At 40.0% G+C, this 21,041-nt stretch overlaps 1 pseudogene; it reads left to right on the forward strand.

The window, feature by feature from the left end:
* The window catches only part of LOC124620182, a 219,204-nt pseudogene extending 211,626 nt beyond the window's left edge, over positions 1-7,578 (forward strand).
* Positions 7,579-21,041: the final 13,463 nt, after the last annotated feature.

A 21,041-nucleotide genomic window follows, 5' to 3' on the forward strand; every position in this document is an offset into this window, starting at 1 on the left:
ACAGGGTGGGTACATAAGACAAATTTTGCCTAATTATCTTCCACAGGGCTATAATCTGTGTGTCAAGTGTTTGAGTGAGGATGTAGCATAAGGCTGAACCACAATATTTTGGAGATTTCAAGGGCAGCATAATACCCCTTTTGTGAGAGGTGGGAAGGACTGTGAATTGGATGTTCTTCACTTATGGGTAATTGCAGTCCTGGTGGTTTAGTTACTCTAGTTAATGGGTGATGTGCAACCAGTGGGATGGAGGACTAGGAGCCTGAAAACTAGGTTTGGAGGGGTGGGGGGAGTAGTTACAGCAGTGACATTAAATACCAACATATGGACATGAAAACAACATATTTAAAAGTCAAATATTTTTTCAGGTTTTGACATGTGCTAAATTGATAATGGCTGCATGGCTGAATAGCTGAAATTGCAATAGTGGATTTTATAAATATACAGTTTTACATCAAAGGTGATTGTAATGTCATTTAAAAAGTTTTATGTGACTGGATCCCACCTAAGAGAAGTGAATATGTAATGTTTGTTTATTCTGTAAATAGCAATTTATTTTGTTGTAATACAATTGAATTGTCTCATGCCACCTGCACAATTATGTACTTAACAGGTATATGGTACAAATAAGGAATGAACCAATCAGTCAGCTAACAGTCTAATGTAACACTGTTATTTATTTTCTGTAGCAAATTTTCCATTCAATCATTTACTGCCCTTCTCCCTCAACAGTCCTTGTTATTTCATGCATAAATCATGTACTTAACCACCTCTTTAAAGAAGAGATATACAGATTCGATGAACACTGAGGAATAATACTTCTTTGTCCATCTGTACATTATATTACACTGGTGAGCCAGAATATTATGACCATTCACCTTCTATTGATGTAACCCCACCCAGGCAATAGCAGCATCATCTGGTGAGGAATGACTGCTAGTCAGACACACACACCGTGTATGTAGTAACAGTCAGCATGCTGTCAGTGTGTTGAATGGGAAAGGTGCACAATCTTCCTGAGTTTCACTGAGGCCAGATTGCAATGGCCCAGAGGCTCAACATGAGCATTTCAGAAACTACGTGACTTGTTAGATGTTGGAGGAGTGCTGTGGTGTCTTCAACAGGTGGCAAAACCAAGATGAAACCATGTACAGACATCTTGGGGTTGGGCAGCCACCCCTCATTACAGTTGTTGGATGTTGTAGGCTGATCAGACTGGGAAAACAGGACAGGTCGGCAAATTGTTATGGAATTAACATCAGACTTTAATAGTGGGCAGAGTACAAGTGTGTCTGAACACACAGTGCACCGAACGCACAGTGCACCGAACACTCCTCAGGATGGACCTCCGAAGCCAATAACCCATGCATGTGCCAATGTTAACATCTACATCTACAACCATACTCTGCAAGCCACCTGACGGTGTGTGGTGGAGGGTACCCTGAGTACCTCTATCGGTTCTCCCTTCTATTCCAGTCTCGTATTGTTCGTGGAAAGAAGGATTGTCGGTATGCTTCTGTGTGGGCTCTAATCTCTCTGATTTTATCCTCATGGTCTCCTCGCGAGATATACGTAGGAGGGAGCAATATACTGCTTGACTCTTCGGTGAAGGTATGTTCTCGAAACTTTAACAAAAGCCCGTATCGAGCTACTGAGCGTCTCTCCGGCAGAGTCTTCCACTGGAGTTTATCTATCATCTCCATAACGCTTTAGCAATTACTAAATGATCCTGTAACGAAGCGTGCTGCTCTCCGTTGGATCTTCTCTATCTCTTCTCTCAACCCTACCTGGTACGGATCCCACGCTGCTTAGCAGTATTCAAGCAGTGGGCGAACAAGCGTACTGTAACCTACTTCCTACATCATGACATCAGCAACAGTGACTGAAATGGGCCCCTGACCTTTGGCACTGGACATTGGCACAATGGCAGAACATTGCGTGGTCTGATGAATCCTGATACTGTCTTCATCATGCTGATGGAAGGACACGAATCCGTCATCTTCCAGGGGAACAACTCCTTGAGACCTGTACTGCATGACGCAGATAAGCAGGCGGCAGCTCTCTTATGCTCTGGGGAATATTCGCTTGGGCATCCATGGGTCCAGTGGAGCTTGTGCAAGGGACCACAATGGCCAAGGAGTATTGTACACTGGTTGCTGACCACGTGCACCCCATCATGACCATCATGTTTCGTGATGGCAGCAGCATTTTTCAGCAAGATGATGCGCTGTTTCACAAGGCCAGAAGTGTGGTGGGTGGTTCAAGGAACACTGTGAGGAGTTCTAATTGATGTGCTGGCCCTTCCAACTCACCAGATTTGAAGCTGATCAAATGTATCTGAGATATGATTGAACATGGCATTAGAGGTTGTCACCCCCCCCCCCCCCCCCCCCCCCCGCCTCTGGAGTTTATAGGATTTAGGTAACTTGTATGTGCTGGTGTGATGTCAACTCCCTCCAATGACCTATCAAGGCCTCATTGCTTCCATGCCATGATGCGCTGCCACTGTTATTCATACCAAAGCTGAACATACTGACTGTTAAGTCAGTGGTCGTAATGTCCTGGCTGATCAGTGTATGTTCACAACTAACGAAATAAAATTCAAAGGAAATGCCTTTTGCACTCAGGCATGTATTAAGAATACAATTTGATGTTATAACACAGTTCCCTCTCGCTTTTGATTTTGCTATAGTGTGTATTTGCTCAGTATACAGTGTAATGGCGTTCAACTGCAACATAACTTAATTATTATAACAATTTTAAATATGTGTGTGACTGTTAAGTATTCAGATTGTGTGAACAAATACTCCTGACTCTCACTGTTACCCACAGATTTTGGACTTGTCTGATGTACTGCTGTCATTGGGCACAGTAACTGGTTGTTCTCATACAAAGCCTGCATGCAGCAATCTGGACTGCTCTGGACATGGGACCTGCCAAGCAGACCTTACAGCCAGAGAACCATGGTGTTGGTGTGATGCTGGGTGGAGGGGTCCAAGTTGCTCTTCACCAACACAACCTGTCACATTTCTACCTCACAGTTACGTCAAGTTTGCACTCTCATTTGAAATTGGGCACTTCACAACTTTTATCCAGCTCAGATTCAGGACAGAGGAAAAGGATGGTGAATTATTTGGTCTGTCTGATCAACAGTCTCTGGAGTATGCCATCCTTGAGGTTTGTCATTTACATAGTATTACAATCCCTGAATTAAAAATACAAATAATGTCACTTTTTGAGTAAAAAGACAAACCTTCAGTGGAAGGTACTGTCGAGTAAACAAATGCAGGAATTTGGAATCACTCAAGGTAATGGATATTCACATGTGAGTGTGACTTACATGATATCTTTTATTTGGTTACATTCGAACTGTATCAGAATGTTTTACATTACCTGCATGACAACTGCCAAAGCATCTGAATGTCTTGTCACATCCACCTCTTTCAAAACCAGTTTTCTCAGTTTATTATTGGATCTTTAAAGTCTCCTCCACTGATAGCAGGATTGGAGAACCGTCAACGCAAATGGGGTCAGATAAAAATGAAACCAATCTGCTGGCCCTTCTTAAGATAAAGGTTGCCAAAGGACAGATTAGTGGAATAATCACTGAGGACATGAATAGAAAAATGCGGAAAAAATTATGATTCATATTACAGTAAATAAATTATGTGCGCAGACTATTCAGTGTACCAGAATACAATTTACAAGCCTACAAGACAAGGCCATTCAAAACAAAATGTTATGTCAACTGAAAAGAAACTTACTAATGGTACATCACTGCAGAGGTGTTACAGCACTGTGGAAGACTTGATAAAGAAAGACTTAAGAGTTTAGGAGGATGTAGTTGATCACAAATTTATTGTGTAGAAATAGCTATTTACATACAGTAAAAACTGTATTAATATTTAAGTGTTCTTTCAATTAATTGTGTATAGTTTAACTGGAATGAAGTTGCCATAAATTTCTGAGATGCCTCCTCTACAGAATCAAAATTGAGGTACAAAACAGGGTAGTGAAGTGTGGACTGAATCAAAGAGATACATAATTTCTTTTTTCGAATATTTATTAAAATGGAATAAATTTAATGTTTATTAAGTTATCAAACTGGCAGTTATATAAATTTGTGAAAATGTTAACACATAATAATATTAAAATGTGTATTTTGAGTGAGTTTCAGTTAGTCTGGTGTAGCACAAACAGAACTGTTATATTTGTCCTTAAAATGTAATATACTTGAGGTTTGTATACAGTAATGCATTGCTTGTTCAGTGGTGTGGGGTTGGGAATTTTGCACTTTCTTTAGTTGTAAACAGGTAATTTGCTTAAAGGTTTCTATACCTGTCAGTTTGTTCACCAATACTCTTCACGTTTTCAAAATACCATGCACTACAATAGGTAGGTTTCCATGTTATTGGTCCTTCCATCAATCTAGTTTTTTATGTACTCATGAACAGTTGAAGAAATTCACTAGATAATTTTCATAATAATGGTGTATATTGTGACATTACCATGTTTAAGTTGCAATTGTTGTAAGATTCTATTATACTGATATATATTTTAATTATTTTCTAAGTAACAAAACACTTTTCTCTTCCCTCCTAGATACAACATGGATATTTATATTTTCGTTATAACTTGAATAGTAAACGTATTGAAGAAAAAAGTATCTGTTTATGTTATATTTCTGTTGATGATGGATACTGGCACATGGCAAAGGTAAGTTTGGTTTAATATTACTCACTTTGAAACAGGAGTAATTGCAAATAATAAGTAAAAGAGCTTCTCTTTTAATAACCTTTACCACAGATGAACCAAATTTTCAATTTTCAGGTTTCACGATATGGTTCATTGTCAATATTGCAACTGGATGATGGCGAATTCTTAAGACGCAATCAGACCTCATTTTTTGAGGGGCATCAGTGGCTCATCATTGATAAACAAGAAGGTGCTCATGCTGGTGGGAGGGCAGAGAATACAGGCATAAATACGATAGAAGTTTACTCTGACTACAGAAATGGTAATTCTTCACATTTTGTTGCATGTATAACACCATATAATAATCTCTTATACTAAAATGTACACAGAAATGACTGCTAAATTTAGATTATTCGTTAGACTAGACCCAGGCATGAACCTGTGTAGGAAACTCAAATTAGAATCAGAAACTGGAAGAGGATGTAGCAAAAATGTTAATTGTGCTAGAAAGATAGTTTCATGTTTTCCTGATGTTTAAGACATTTCTTATCCTTCTTTTTGCCCTTCTGTCCTGATTTTTATGGGTCATCATTTTTTCTAATTCCCCTCAACAAGGTACTTTCATATCTCTTGTCATTTCAGCATCAAAGACATACAATTTGCTACAGTTAATTACAAATGAGATCGACAGGAAGTGCAAAATGGCTAAGCATGGATTGCTAGAGGACAAATGTAAGAATGTATAGGCATTTATCACTAGCGGTAAGATAGATACTGCTTACAGGAAAATTAAAGAGACCTTTGGAGAAAAGGGAACCACTTGTTTGAATATCAGGAACTCAGATACAAAACCAGTTCCAAGCAATGAAGGGAAGCCAGAAAGGTGGAAAAGTATATAGAGGGTCTACACAAGGGCAATGTACTTGAGAGCAATATTATGGAAATGGAAGAGAGGACGTAGAGGAAGATGAGATAGGAGATACAATACTGCATGAAGAATCTGACAGAGCACTGAAAGACCTAAGTGTAAACAAGGCCCCTGCAGTAGAAAACATTCCATCAGAACTACTAATAGCTTTCGGAGAGCCAACCATAACAAAACTGTATCTGGTGAGCAAGACGTGTGAGACAGGCAAAATATCCTCAGAATTCAAAAAGAATATAATAATTCCAATCCGAAAGAAAGCAGGTGCTGACAGGTGTGAAAATTACTGAACTATCAGTTTAGTAAGCCACAACTGCAAAATACTAACACGAGTTCCTAATAATGAATGGGAAAATTGGTAGAAGCTGACCTCGAGGAAGATCAGTTTGGATTCCATTCCATAGAAATGTTGGAATACATAAGCCAATCCTGACCATATGACTTATCTTAGAAGATAGGTTAAGAAAAGGCAAACCTACATTTCTAGTATTTGTAGACTTAGAGAAAGCTTTTGACTGTAATACTCTCTTTCAGATTCTTCAGGTGGCAGAGGTCAAATTCAGGGAGCAAATGGTTATTTACAATTTGTACATAAACCAGATTATAGTTAGAAGAGTCAAGTGGCAGGAAAGAGAATCAGTGGTTGGGAAGGGAGTGAGACGTGGTTGTAGACTATCCCCAATGTTATTCAATCTATATATTGAGCAATCAGTAAAGAAAACAAAAGAAAAACTCGGAGCAGGAATTGAAATCCATGGAGAAGAAATAAAAACTTTGAGGTTTTCCAATGACACTGTAATTCTATCAGAGACAGCAAAGGACCTGGAAGAGCAATTGAGCAGAATGGACATCGTCTTGAGAGGAGGATATAAGATGAACATCAACAAAAGTAAAATGAGGATTATGGAATGACTTAAAGTAGTAAATGAGTTTTGCTATTTGGGGAGCAAAATAACTGACCATGGTTGAAGTAGAGAGGATATAAAATGTAGACTGGCAATGGCAAGAAAAGTGTTTCTGAAGAAGGGAAATTTGTTAACATCGAGTATAGATTTAAGTGTCAGGAGGTCTTTTCTGAAAGTATATGTATGCAGTGTAGCCATGTATGGAAGTGAATCATGGAGGATAAATAGTTTAGACAAGAATCGAATAGAAGCTTTTTAAATGTGGTGCTACAGAAGTATGTTGAAGACTAAATGGGTAGATCAATAACTAATGAGCAGGTACTGATTAGTATTGAAGGGCAGAGTCAAGGGTAAAAATAGTAGAGGGAGACCAAGAGATGAACACAATAAGCAGATTCAAAGGGATGTATGTCACAGTAGCTACTTGGAGATGAAGAAGCTTGCACATAACTAATGAGGAGGTACTGATTAAAATTGGGGAGAAGAGGAATTTGTGGCACAACTCGACTAGGAGAAGGGATCAGTTGGTAAGACATGTTCTGAGGCATCAAGGGATCACCAATTTAGTATTGGTGGGCAGCATCGAGGGTAAAAGTCGTAGGTGGAGACCAAGAGATGAATACACTAAGTAGATTCAGAAGGATGTAGGTTGCAGTAACTACTTGGAGATGAAGAAGCTAGCACAGGTTAGAGTACCATGGAGAGCTGCATCAAATTAGTCTCTGGAGTGAAGAACACAACAACAACAACAATGATTAAAACTAACAGTAACTAGTAGCACAGCTTCACAAGTTAAAATAATCACAAAAAGGCCATCACTTTTGTTTCTAGTACTTCCTTCTTCTCTTCTTCCCTACAGGCTGTGTGGATGATATTCGCCTGAATGGAAGAATTCTTCCCTTGCCTCCAGCTGCCAACATCACTCAATGGGGACAAGCAACAGTGGCTCTTAATTTGGAATTTGGTTGCAGTTTTTCTACAGACTGTAGCTTTACAATTTGTACAGAACCAACAAAGTGCAGTGACACATTAAAACAACACAAATGTGTGTAAGTAAGTCTTACTCACATTATTTTTTTTTTTTTTTACTGTTTATTATGAGTGAACTTCTCTCAAGTCAAAGGATAATAAATGTCATTTTATACTTCCTTGGTGAAATATATGAATGCAGAGCTTTTATATTTGTTGTCATATTGCACTCAATCAAGAGGATGTTCCTTCGAAATAACTGTTAATAACTTCCAGGTGGGAGACAGATACAGCTGGTGCCCTCTTGTATTGCCAGTGATCAGAATTGCTTGAGGAAAATTCACAACTATGACCAACCTAACACAGGTCATTAAATTTACATGTGCAGTCACTGTATGCATAACTAACAGATATTAGCTTCAAAAATACAACCCCTCCCCCCAGAAGAAAAGAGAATTCATCTGGTTGCTAAAAACTGATAATTCTGCAGACTATGATGTTGTTTCTACCAGAACATTAAATTCTTGTCCTGATGTAAAAGGACTCTCTTTAAGCTATTTTTGTACGCAATCAATGACCTGTAGCATGTTTCCTGCAAGATTAAATAAGCTGTTGTAACACTCATTTACAATTACAAACCTATATCATTGTTTGCTGGTGACACAAGAATACTGATCAATGGTTCAACCTCAACCCAAGCAAGTACAACTCAGATTATAGCTGAACAGGCCTACAAGTGTTACACAGATAATGGTTTTAATTCATAATCTTACAAAAACTTGTATTATGCACTTTGAAACAAGCAGTAATGACCTTCTAGCACCAGACGTAGTACACTGAATGAAGCACACTGTGTAAAATTCCTTGTGATCCAGTTGTAGAATAAGTTACAATGAGGTCAACACATGGATAAACTAATCAAGGAAGTTCATTTCAGAATGTTATGTCACTGTGTTCACCTACAGGCAAGAGTGTTGGCTATTTTACTCATTTTTATTTCCTATTGTCTTATAGAATTATCTTCAGGAGCAATGTGCCTAAACTAATTAAAGTTTTTGTTCAGTAGAAGAAAGAAATAAAATGGACTAGAGCATATTTTTAATCTAACAACCTTGGAGTTGCCATTGAGAAATCTACCAGTTTACCATCATATGATCTTGTGGGTCATTCTTTTTTGATGTGTCTGATGTACTGTGGTTCTCTGCACTTACAAAGTGGAGATGGTTGCTTACCCAACTGGTGTAAAAATTAAGTACATCTGTCTCACTGGGTTCTAATTCATTTAGCATTACCATGTTTAGCATGCCAAGTCAAATCCCAATGGTTTTAGGGTCATACATGACATATCATTATTTTGTTGTACAGTCCACACTTTTAAACATATGTGTTAAATTATTTATAATCTTCTAGAAGGGAAAATTGTGTGCAAAGTTTTCTGTAATGTACTCTAAGGAAGAATTCAGAAAGCTTAGTGGAGCTGTAAATTTACTTTAGTATTTTTGAGAAAACCATTTTGCTTCCATTTTTGCTTAAATACCAATAATGAAAGTTTTGAAATGACCATGACCTACTTTAACAACAAGTGAACCTGAACACTATTTCTCTACACTGAATATGGTGAAAATCTGTCTAAGAAAAACAATGGGTGCAAGGTGGTTTAGTGTCTTTGCTAGACAAGAACAGATAGAAAACAGTTATTAGCAAAATTTGTCAGTTTTGGCTCATCTTCAGCTGACCAACTTTTGCTTGGACATGTTCATAACTAAAAATAGCAATCAAACACTTATCTGGAGTTATAATAGATTTATTATGACTGCATCATCTACCGATACCCTTGCTAATCAACGTAAGAGACATATCATACTTTAATGCACTGATCCCTCACAGGCAACAGAATTACTTCTCAAAGGGAACTAGTTAAGCTGTAGTTACACAGTTAACCAGCAAGAAGCAAACATGGCATGATAAATTCACAAAAACAAGGAATAAAAGAAATACAAAGAGTAAGCATAAAACGTAAAACACCCAGTGCTCCTGGCGGCTGAGTGCAGAACTGCTTTGACAACTGCTGTTCATTTGACTATATCATGTGTGACTGCACCACCAACACAAGGTGAACACTTAATTCTGCACTAGCAAGTGACTAAATTTGTGTCAGACACTAAATCAACCCCCCCTGGTGGAAGTGGAGCATTAGTGTCAAGGAAAAATGTAGGGAAGTGAACTTGTTGTCCAGAATGGGTTGTCCACATTGGTGGTTGTTCTGCATTGAGTGTTTTCGGTGGTTGCAGTACTTGTGGTTGTGTCTCAAGTTCTGGAAGTTTCCGAAGTGTTTGTGCAGTTGCAGATGGTGAAGTCTTTTGGAATATATATGCAGGGTCGACTCTACCAGGGAAATGGTCATTGTTTTGCCATTCACCAACATGCCTGACATCTTTGTACCTCTTCATATCAGACTACATATCTACATCTACATATATACTCCACTAGCCACTAAGTGGTGTGTGGTGTAGGGCACAATTCACGCCAAAATCATGTTCCCCCTCCCCCCCCCCCCCTCCCCCCCTCTGTTCGACTCACGGATTACGCGAGGGAAAAATGGCTGTTTGAACACCTCAATACGAGATCTTATTTCCCGTATCTTTCAATGATGATCATTACGTGATTTGAAAGTTGGTGGTAATAATATATGCTCTACATCCTCGGTGAAGATTGGATTTCAGATTTTAGAGAGCAGCCGCTTCTGTTTAGCGCATCATCTAACTGCTAGTGTGTCTCACCTCAAACTTTCTATCAGATTTGTAACACTCTCACGATGGCTAAATGTACCAGTCACAAATCTTGCTGCTCTCCTTTGGACCTTCTCAGTCTCTTGAATCAGACCCAACTGGTAAGGGTCCCATACAGATGAACAATGCTCTAAGACTGGACGAACTAATGTACTGTAAGCTATTTCCTTGGTTGAAGGACTGCATCGCTTCAGGATTCTACCAATAAACCACAATCTAGAGTTCACCTTACCCGTTACTTGTGTAATCTGATCATTCCATTTGAGATCATTTCGAATAGTCACACCCCACTTGACAGATGTTACTGCTTCCAAAGACTGATCACTTATTTTGTACTCATACATTTATGGGGATTTTTGCCTAGATATACGCAGTAGATTACACTTACTAATATTGAGAGATAACAGCCAGTCATTACACCACACATTTATTTTCTGCTAATCCTCATTGATTTGTTCACAACTTTCTTGTGCTACTACTTTCCTGTAGAGTACAGCATCATTGGCAAACAGTCCAAGGCCACTGTCAATACCATCAACCAGATCGTTTATGTAAATCGTAAAAAGCAGAGGACTTATTGTGCTACCCTGGGGCACACCTGAAGTTACTCTTGTTTCTGTTGAAGTTACCCCATTCAGGAACGACATACTGCTCCCTGTCTGTTAGAAAACTTTCTATCCAACCGCATATGTCACTGGATAGACCATAAGCGTGCACTTTTTGTAGCAAGCAACAATGCGGAACTGAGTTGAATGCCTTTCGAAAGCCAAGAAATATGGCATCAACCTGGGAGCCAGTAGAGCCTGTTGCATATCATGCACAAAGAGGACCAGCTGTGTCTCGCATGACCGCTGTTTCCTAAAACCATGCAGAAACCAGCAGATGAGCTTCTCAGTGTCTAGAAAGGTCATTATGTCTGAACACAAAATATGTTCCATGATTCTACAACAAATCAATGTCAGTGAAATTGGTCAGTAATTATGTACATCCGATTTTCTACCCTTTTTATAGATTGCTATGACCTGGGACTTCTGCCATTCCAGTGATCTCTGATAGATGATGGATAAGAATGATGCTATATTTGTAGCATAGTCAACATAAAATCTTATGGGGATACTGCCTGGGCCAGATGCCTTTCTGGCGTCTAAGGACTTTAACTGTTTTACACCCCCAGATACACTAAACACTATGTCAGCCATCCTTTCCTTTGTTCGATAATTGAAAGGAGGAATGGTGCTGCAGTCCTCAATCGGAAGCGAGTTTTTGAAAGCTAGGTTTAGTATTTTGGCCTACTGTTTCTCATCATCAGTTACATTACCCGTACTGTCAGCAAGAGAAGGTATTGAGTTATTTGTATCATTCATAGATTTTACGTACAACCAAAATTTCTTGGGTTTATTTTTAGAATCTGCAGATAAAATATTGCTTTCAAATTCATTAAAAGAGTCTCTCCTTGTCCTTTGACAGCTGCTTTCATTTCGCATAATTTCTGTTTGTCAGCGGGACAGTGACTACATTTAAAACGACTGTGCAAAATTCTCTGCTTTCTCAGCAACTTCCTAATATGTTCGTTGAACCAAGGTGGATCCTTCCCTCCCCTATACTTTCTTTGGTTTTTTTGCAACTTCCATTGACATAGAAGCCACAACAACATTATGGTCACTAATACCTTCTTCTAGATTAACTTCCTCAAAAAGATCAGGTCTGTTTGTCGCCAGGATATCTAACATGTCCGCATCTCGAGTTGGTTTTCTAACCAACTGCTCAAGGTTGTATGTTGAGAGCACTCCTGGAATAACTTCACATGAATCTTTGCTTCTCCCCCCTGTGATAAATGTGTAATTTTCCCAGTCAATGGGTGCTAGATTAGAGTCTTCACCTATAACTAATGGATAATATGGTTATTTACTTCCTATGTACTCAACACTTTCCCTGAAATGTTCTGCAACATTTGTTGCAGATGCTGGTGGTCTATAAAAAACATCCCAATACAATGTTCAATCCTTGTGTGATTGACAGCTTTATTCAGACTATTTCACAGTCCGATGCAGTATCGATCCCAACTGCATTTAAACAGCTTATAACTTCAATGAACACACCACCTCCTATAGCATCAGTTCTATACTTCATAAACATTGTCTAATCAGAGTTCAAAATTTCACTGCTTTTTATGTCTGGTTTCAACCAGCTTTTGGTACCTAATACAATATTGGCATTGCTACTGTTTATTTCGGAGATTAACTCAGAGATCTTGCTACAGGCACTTCAACAATTTACTAACATCAGTTTAAGCATATTTAAATCCTTTGGAATGGCCTGTTTAGGCAAACTAACAATTTTTACAGTTGGCACACCCACATCAGTGTCATGAACTGGTAATTTTTCGGGCCAGCGATTTGTTTCCCATGGGGAGGAACCTAATCTAAAAAAAACCCATGTGCTCGCCACACGTACTTTGCTACCCATGTAGCTGCTTTCTGTGTGTAGTGCACCCCTGAAACTGTATCAGCCACTGTATGGATGTTGCACTGGTCATTTCACACTGTCAGTATGGAGCATGACAATGGAGCAGCTGTGTAGATCTTGATGCATGTAACAAGGTGATGTGCCATGATGGGAATCTTGCAAGGCCAGATCTAAGTGATATGGGCCTGTAGATGACATAACAATTCTAGCTGGTCTTGTATGGGAATAAGGAGGCCATTGGCATGAATGGATTCCCCTGGCAGATGCAGTGTTTCCCTGTATACTAGCTCCATGGCCTAAGAATCAGTGTTGCGTTTACACACAAATAAAAAAAGTTTTGCATCACCCCGGTTCCCAGAACACCTGAAAATAGACAATTCCTGTGTATATTGTATCACAGACACAGTCGCTTTGACTGTTCAAAGATGTCACCAAACCCGTCCAAAGATATAAATAACCTATTAGATGGAGAGAGTATGACAGCCGATCAGTTCCAGTCATTCCACCAGAAAGGAGGTACACGGCTCATGTTGTCTGTAGTTCAGCTGAGCCTAGACAGTCACTACCACAGTTTGACCATGTCCACATTGTTCCTTTGTGCCAGGAAGCGCTCTCAACAAGGGAAGTGTCCAGGTGTCTTAGAGTGAACCAAGGTGATGTTGTTCGGGCATGGAGGAGATACAGAAAGACAGGAACTGTCGATGACAAGCCTCACTCAGGCTGCCCAAGGGCTACTAATGTAATGGATGACCACTACCTATGGACTATGGCTTGGAGGAACCCTGACAGTAACACCACCATGTTGAATAATTCTTTTTGTGCAGCCACAGGTTGTTGTGTTATGACTCAAACTGTGGACAATAGGCTGCATGATGCAGAACTTCACTTCAGACATCCATGGCGAGGTCCATCTTTGCAACCATGACACCATGCAGCACGGTACAGATGGGCACTACAAAATGCTGAATGGACCGCTCAGGATTGGCATCACGTTCTCTTCACTGATGAGTGTCGTATATGCCTTCAACTAGATAATCGTTGGAGATGTGTTTGGAGGCAACCCAGTCAGGCTGAACGCCTTGGACACACTGTCCAGCAAGTGCAGCAAGGTGGAGGTTCCCGCTGTTTTGGGGTGGCATTATATAGGATCGACGTACTCTGCTGGTGGTCACGGAAGCAACCATGACAGCTGTACGATACATGAATGCGAACCTGCGACCGATAGTACAACCATATCGGCGGCATATTGGTGAGGTATTCATCTTCATGGACCACAATTCGTGCCCCTATCATGCACATCTTGTGAATGACGTCCTTTAGGATAATGGGATCGCTTGACTAGAGTGCCCAGCATGTTCTCCAGACATGAACCCTCTTGAACATACCTGGGATAGATTGCAGAGGTCTATTTATGGACAATGTGACCCACCAACCACTCTGAGGGATCTTCACCTAATCGCCATTGAGGAGTGGGACAATCTGGACCAACAGTGCCTTGATGAACTTATGGATAGTATGCCAAGAGAAATACAGGCATACTTCAGTGCAAGAGGATGTGCTACTGGGTATTAGAGGTAACGGCGTGTACAGCAATCTGGACCACCACCTTTGAAGGTCTTACTATTTGGTGGTACAACATGCAATGTGTCATTTTCATGAGCAATAAAAAAGGCGGAAATGATGTTTATCTTGATCTCTATTTCAGTTTTTGTACAGGTTCTGGAACTCTCAAAACTGAAGTGATGCAAAACATTTTTTGATACGTGTATGTCATTTGGCAGGAGGAACGAGACTTCTGGTCAGGTGATTAACGGCTTATAAATACAGAATCAAATAGCGGTAATGCAAGAGTAGGTTTAATAATTAATAACAAAAATAGGGGGTGGGTAAGCTACTACAAACAGCATAGTGAAGGCATTATTGAGGCCATGATACACACGAAGCCCTCGCCTAGAACAGTAGTACAAGTTTATATGCCAACTAGCTCTGCAGGTGATGAAGAGATTGATGAAATGTATGATGAGATGAAAGAAATTATTCGGATAGTGAAGGGAGATGAAAACTTAATAGTCATGGGTGACTGGAATTCAATAGTAGGATAAGGAAGAGAAGGAAACATAGGTAAATATGGAATGGGGGTAAGGAAGGAAAGAGGAAGCCACCCGGTAGAATTTTCCACAGAGCATAACTTAATCATAGCTAACATGAAAGAATCATAGCTAGCACGGAAGAAGATTGTATACATGGAAGAGGCCTGGAGATACTGGAAAGTTTCAGATAGATTATATAATGGTAAGACAGATATTTAGGAACCAGGTTTTAAATTGTAAGACATTTCCAGGGGCAGATGTATACTCTGATCACAGTCTATTGGTTATGATCTGTAGATTAAAACTGAAGAGACTGCAAAAAAGTGGGAATTTAATGAGATGGGACCTCGATAAACTGACAGAACCAGAGATTGTAGAGAGTTTCAGGGAGAGCATTAGGGAATGATTGACAAAAATGGGGGGAAGAAATACAGTAGATGAAGAATGGGTAGCTTCGAGAGATGAAATAGTAAAGGCAGCAGAGGATTGAGTAGGTAAAAAGATGGGGGCTAGTAGAAATCCTTGGGTAACAGAAGAAATATTGAATTTAATTAATGAAAGGAGAAAATGTCAAAATGCAGTAAATGAAGCAGGCAAAATGGAATACAAACGTCTCCAAAATGAGATTGACAGGAAGTGCAAAATGGCTAAGCAGGTATGGCTAGGACAAATGTAAGGATGTAGATGCATATATCACTAGGGGTAAGATAGATACTGTGTACAGGAAAATTAAAGAGACCTTTGGAGAAAAGAGAACCACTTGTATGAATATAAAGAGCTCAGATGGAGACTCAGTTCTAAGCAATAAAGGGAGAGCAAATTCTTACATTTAATGAGAGAGTGGTTATCAAATAATGATTGCTGAATGTCATTAATCTACAAGTAAACAAATTATATATGTATCTTTATAGTTAGAGGGTCTACACAAGGGTCTATACAAGGGTGATGTACTTGAGGACAATATTATGGAACTGGAAGAGCATGTAGATGAAGGTGAAATGGGAGATATGATACCGAGTGAAGAGTTCGGCAGAGCACTGAAAGACCTAAGTGGAAACAAGGCCATGGGAGTAGACAACATTCCATTAGAACTACTGATAGCCTTTGGAGAGCCAGCCCTGACAAATCTCTACCATCTGGTGGGCAAGATGTACGAGACAGGCAAAATATCCTCAGACTTCAAGAAGAATATAATAATTCCAATCCCAAAGAAAGCAGATGTTGACAGATGTGAAAATTACAGAACTATCAGTTTAATAAGTCATGGCTGCAAAATACTAACAAGAATTCTTTACAGACAAATGGGAAGTAGAAGCTGACCTCAGAGAAGATCAGTTTAGATTCCGTAGAAATGTTGGAACATGTGAGGTAATACTGACCCTATGACTTATCTCAGAAGATAGATTAAGGAAAGGCAAACTGATGTTTATAGCATTTGTAGACTAAGAGAGAGCTTTTGACAATGTTGACTGGAATACTCTCTTTCAAATTCTGAAGATGGCAGGGGTAAAATACAGGTAGCGAAAGGCTATCAATTTGTACAGAAACAGATGGCAGTTATAAGAGTCGAGGGGCATGGAAGGGAGGCAGTGATTGGGGAGGGAGTGAGACAGGGTTGTAGCCTATCCCCAATGTTATTCAATCTGTATATTGAGCAAGCAGTAAAAGAAACAAAAGAAAATTTTGGAGCAGGAATTAAAATCTATGGAGAAGACATAAAAACTTTGAGGTTCGCCAATGACATTGTCAGAGACAGCAGAGGATCTGGAAGAGCAATTGAACAGAATGGACAGTGTCTTGAATGGAGGATATAAGGTGAACATCAAAAAATGCAAAATGAGGATAATGGAATGTAGTCATGTTAAATCAGGTGATGCTGAGGGAATTAGATTGAGAAATGAGACACTTAAAGTAGTAAATGAGTTTTCCTATTTGGGGAGCAAAATAACTGATCATGGTCAATGTGGAGAGGATATAAAACGTAGACTAGCAATGGCAAGGAAAGCATTTCTGAAGAAGAGAAATTTGTTAACATTGAATATAGATTTAAATGTCAGGAAGTCATTTCTGGAAACATCTGTGTGGAGTGTAGCCACGTATGGAAGTGAAACATGGACAATAAATAGTTTAGACAAGAAGAGAATACAAACTTTCAAAATGTGGTGCTACAGAAGAATGCTGAAGATTAGATGGGTAGACCACATAACTAATGAGGAAGTATTGAATAGAATTGGGGAGAAGAAAAATTTGTGGCACAACTTGACTAGAAGAAGGGATCGGTTGGCAGGACATGTTCTGAGGCATCAAGGGATCACCAATTTGGGGTTGGAGGGCAGCGTGGAGGGTAAAAATTGTACAGGGAGACCAAGAGATGAATACACTAAGCAGATTCAAAAGGATGTAGGTTGCATTAGGTATTGGGAGATGAAGAACCTTGCACAGGGTAGAGTAGCATGGAGAGCTGCATCAAACCAGTCTCTAGACTGAAGACCACAACAACAACACATGTCATTAAGTTGTGTTGTGGCACCTGAGGACAACCTCCAGGGAACAATGGCAGCACTCAATCACTCTATTACTAGCGGGATGATAACTGCCAGTCTTGTGGTGGACATGCCCACAAAACTTGGCAACCTGCCTAAAGAAGCCTGACTCAGATTGGTGGCCACAATCCATAGTGATATACAGACTGCATAAAATCTCACTAACCATGCTGATGCAAATGTAGAGGCCAATGTTCCAGTGCTAATGTTGTTGATGGGCATCACCTCTGGTCAGCAGGTGAAAAGATATGTTGGGGTCAATAAATAACATTGATGTTTGATGTAGGAGGCAGTCCTCCTAAACTGAGGTGAACATGCACAAAACATAGTGTTGCTTGGGAAAATCACCAGTTGATGCATGCATGTGGTGAGAAACTTTAGGCTGTTGGCATTGTAGACATTCTCATACCCATCCTCAACAGTATTTTTTGATCCCTGCTCAAACAAAATGTTGAGACATCAGACTAAAGGTGGGCCAGACTTCTGGATGGCACATGTTGTGACACTATTGCAAGTTTGTCTTCTGAATGCTGATGGAAGAAACTGGCAAGGTCTTCCTCGAAGACATCACAGTGCAGCCTGGCATCTTCTCCCAGAATGTCAATGGGTTGCAATTGTAATGTTGACTAGCATCATCAATGACTATTTGGAGCTCTGAACCATCTTTTTGTGCTTGGGCCAGTGCAGGAAAGTCAATAGGGCTTGACACCCTGCTGACACATGAAAGACAGTCAGCCATCACATAATCAATACCCGAAATGTGCTTGATGTCAGTACTGTATTGCAGTATAAATTCCAGATGGTTATACTGGACAGGAGAGCAGTTGATGCTGCTGCACTTAAATACACAGCTCAACGGTTTATGGCCTGTGAAGATTGTGAATGCTCATACTTCGATCTGTGGTCGAAAGTATTTAATGGCCTCCTATGCAGCCAGAAGCTCATGGTCATAGGTGCTCCACTTTTTCTGAGATGTGAACAGTTTGTGAGAGAATTACACCAGTGGCTGCCATGGCCCGTCTGAACGTTGTTGTAGCACCATGCCAGTAGTTGTCTGGCTTGTATCCACCACTATTACTAGGGTTGCATTGAACTTTGGATGTGCAAGGAGTGCTGTATCAGTCAAGAACTGTTTCACGGATTTGAATATGGAGTGCATAGCCTCAGTCCACTTCACAGAGAAACTGCCTTTCACATTAGGCAAATGCAAAGGTTCCTGCAATTCTGCTGTATGAGGTAGGTGACAACAATAAAAGTTTATCATGCTGAGAAACCACCTCAGTTTCTTGATTGTGGTTGGTAAACCAGCTGCAGAATTGCTTTGACCTTCTGTAACAAAGGAGGAGAGCCCACAGACGAAATTCTGTGTCCTGAGAAGATAACCTCTGGTTGCCTGAAAATATACTTAGCAACATTTCCAAATGACTATGTAATGCACCAAATGCTTCAACATTTCCTGTGGGTGTTGCTGATGTTGTTCTAGGGTGGCTGAAAATACAAGCTCATCACCCAGGTATGCAAAACAGAATAGAAGGCCTTGAAGGGCAGAGACAATAAACCTTTGCCATGTCTGTGCTGCATTCCCTAATCCCAGTGTCATATACATGCTTTCTAATAGCACAAAGGGTGATCTAATTGCAGTCTTTGGAATGTCTTCTTTTGCCAGTGGTATCTGTTTATTGGCTTTCACACAGTTCATTTCACCATGTAATTCAAATTGTAGTCCCTAAAAAGTGGTCCCATAATAATGGTCAGGCAGTGTTCTCACATTAAGCACACAGTACTCTCTGCAGGGGTGCCAGGCTCCTCCTTTCCTAGGAACCAGGTGTAAGGTGGAGGACCACATATTTCTTGACTATCTGATAATGCCCTCTCTTAGTACAGTGTCAAATTCTGCCTTGGCAGTAGTGAGGTGGTCTACTGCAAAAGACCTAGGTCTGCATGAAACTAGCGGACCATCTGTCATTTTGATGTGATACACTGTGTTGTATGGTATTTGCTTTGGAGCTGCTGATGGTCTGGTCAAATTCAGAAACTAACTTAATAGAAAGGTGTATTCACTCACTTGTGCCCTTATCAGCTTCATGCTGTGGATGGGCGCACTGAGACGAACCTGTGGCAGTTAACTTTGTAATACTGTTGACCAACCGGGTGTTCATTATGTCTGATTAAGAGGTTGTAATGTGTCAAACGATCTGTACCAGTTATAGCTTGTGTGACATGTGTGGCAGTAAAGTCCCAGGTGAATAGACAGTGTAATCCTAGGATAAAGTTAATCATCTGTATGCTGTTGGTCACAACAGACAAGTTGTTGGCAGCAGCTAGACAGAAGGCAGTTGGCAGCTTGCGGTAATGTTTCAGAAGCTGCGGTAGGGTACTCAGGTCTGAACCAATGTCCACCAGGAATTTCAGGCCAGAACTTCTGTTGCTAATGAAAAGGTGATGAGATGGTGATCGGCAGTCAGTGGCACCTGTGACCAATTGCCACCGGCATTTGTGTGAAAGCATGGTGCCATACATTTTGGTGCCTCCTTGCTGAATCTCTGGTGATACCAACACCCAGGTAGCTCAACCTGAGAAGAAGTAACACTGCTAGGGAACCAGCTCCTCAAACATTTGCAGTAGCATGCTCTACTGTTTCCAGTGTCGTCTTTTGGCTACAGCGTGCCGACCTGCATGCATAACATTTCCACCTTTTCCATGAGCAAGTCATAATCAGTGAGTGCAACAGTTGCTGTGGCTGTCATAGTGCTGAACTATGTTGTAAATGTGATAGCCTGGGCTGAGCTGATGGCTTCCTGTATTCGGTCTGCAAGTTCCTTCACTGCAGTCAAAGACATGTGAGTTTGAGATGCCTTTATTCCAAACAGCAAACATGACATAATAAGCTCAGAAAAACAAGGAATAAAAGGATAGACAGAATAAGCTTAACACACATAAAAAATCCAGTACCCCTGGTAAAAGGGTGTGGAACTGTTTTGACAGCCATGGTTCACTTGGCTACATCACATCACACTGCACCACCAACACTAGGCAAACACTTAATTCTGCACTAGCACATGCCAACTCACTGATGTCAGACATTATAAATTCCTGCATTTAATGAGAGAGTGGTTATCAAATAAGGATTGCTGAATGTCATTAATCTGCAAGTAAACAAATTATATATGTATCTTTATAGCTCCTACATGTAGAATTTGCATGAGATACCACTGTCAATATTCCTGGAAGCTTTCTTATAATGTAACTACAAATCACAGGCAAAAATTATTTTAATGATGTTGGAAGTTTTTATATTATTTGGTACCATGCTGCGCCTTTATATCATTTTATGATGTGTAATAATGTGAGTGGCTCACTACTTAATATGTCACTCTATGCTGCAGATCATTATTAACACAATGAAAATACTTAATTGCAGCACTGGACAATATTTCATCTGTGACACAGATATTATTCACAATTAAGTACTATAAGTGTTTAACATACTAACCCTTTCTGTAGAATGTTTCTTCCCATTTGCCATCCAGAGCTGCAATAAGGACCATCTGTGAGGAGAAAATGAATTACCCTAGATTCACAGCACTGAAACAAATAATAAATGCTCATTAACGTTCAAGTCATGTGACTGAGAGTTCCAAAAGAGTGCTGAAGTTCAG

This window comes from Schistocerca americana, chromosome 6 (assembly GCF_021461395.2).
Source record: "Schistocerca americana isolate TAMUIC-IGC-003095 chromosome 6, iqSchAmer2.1, whole genome shotgun sequence".
Classification (NCBI taxonomy): domain Eukaryota; kingdom Metazoa; phylum Arthropoda; class Insecta; order Orthoptera; family Acrididae; genus Schistocerca; species Schistocerca americana.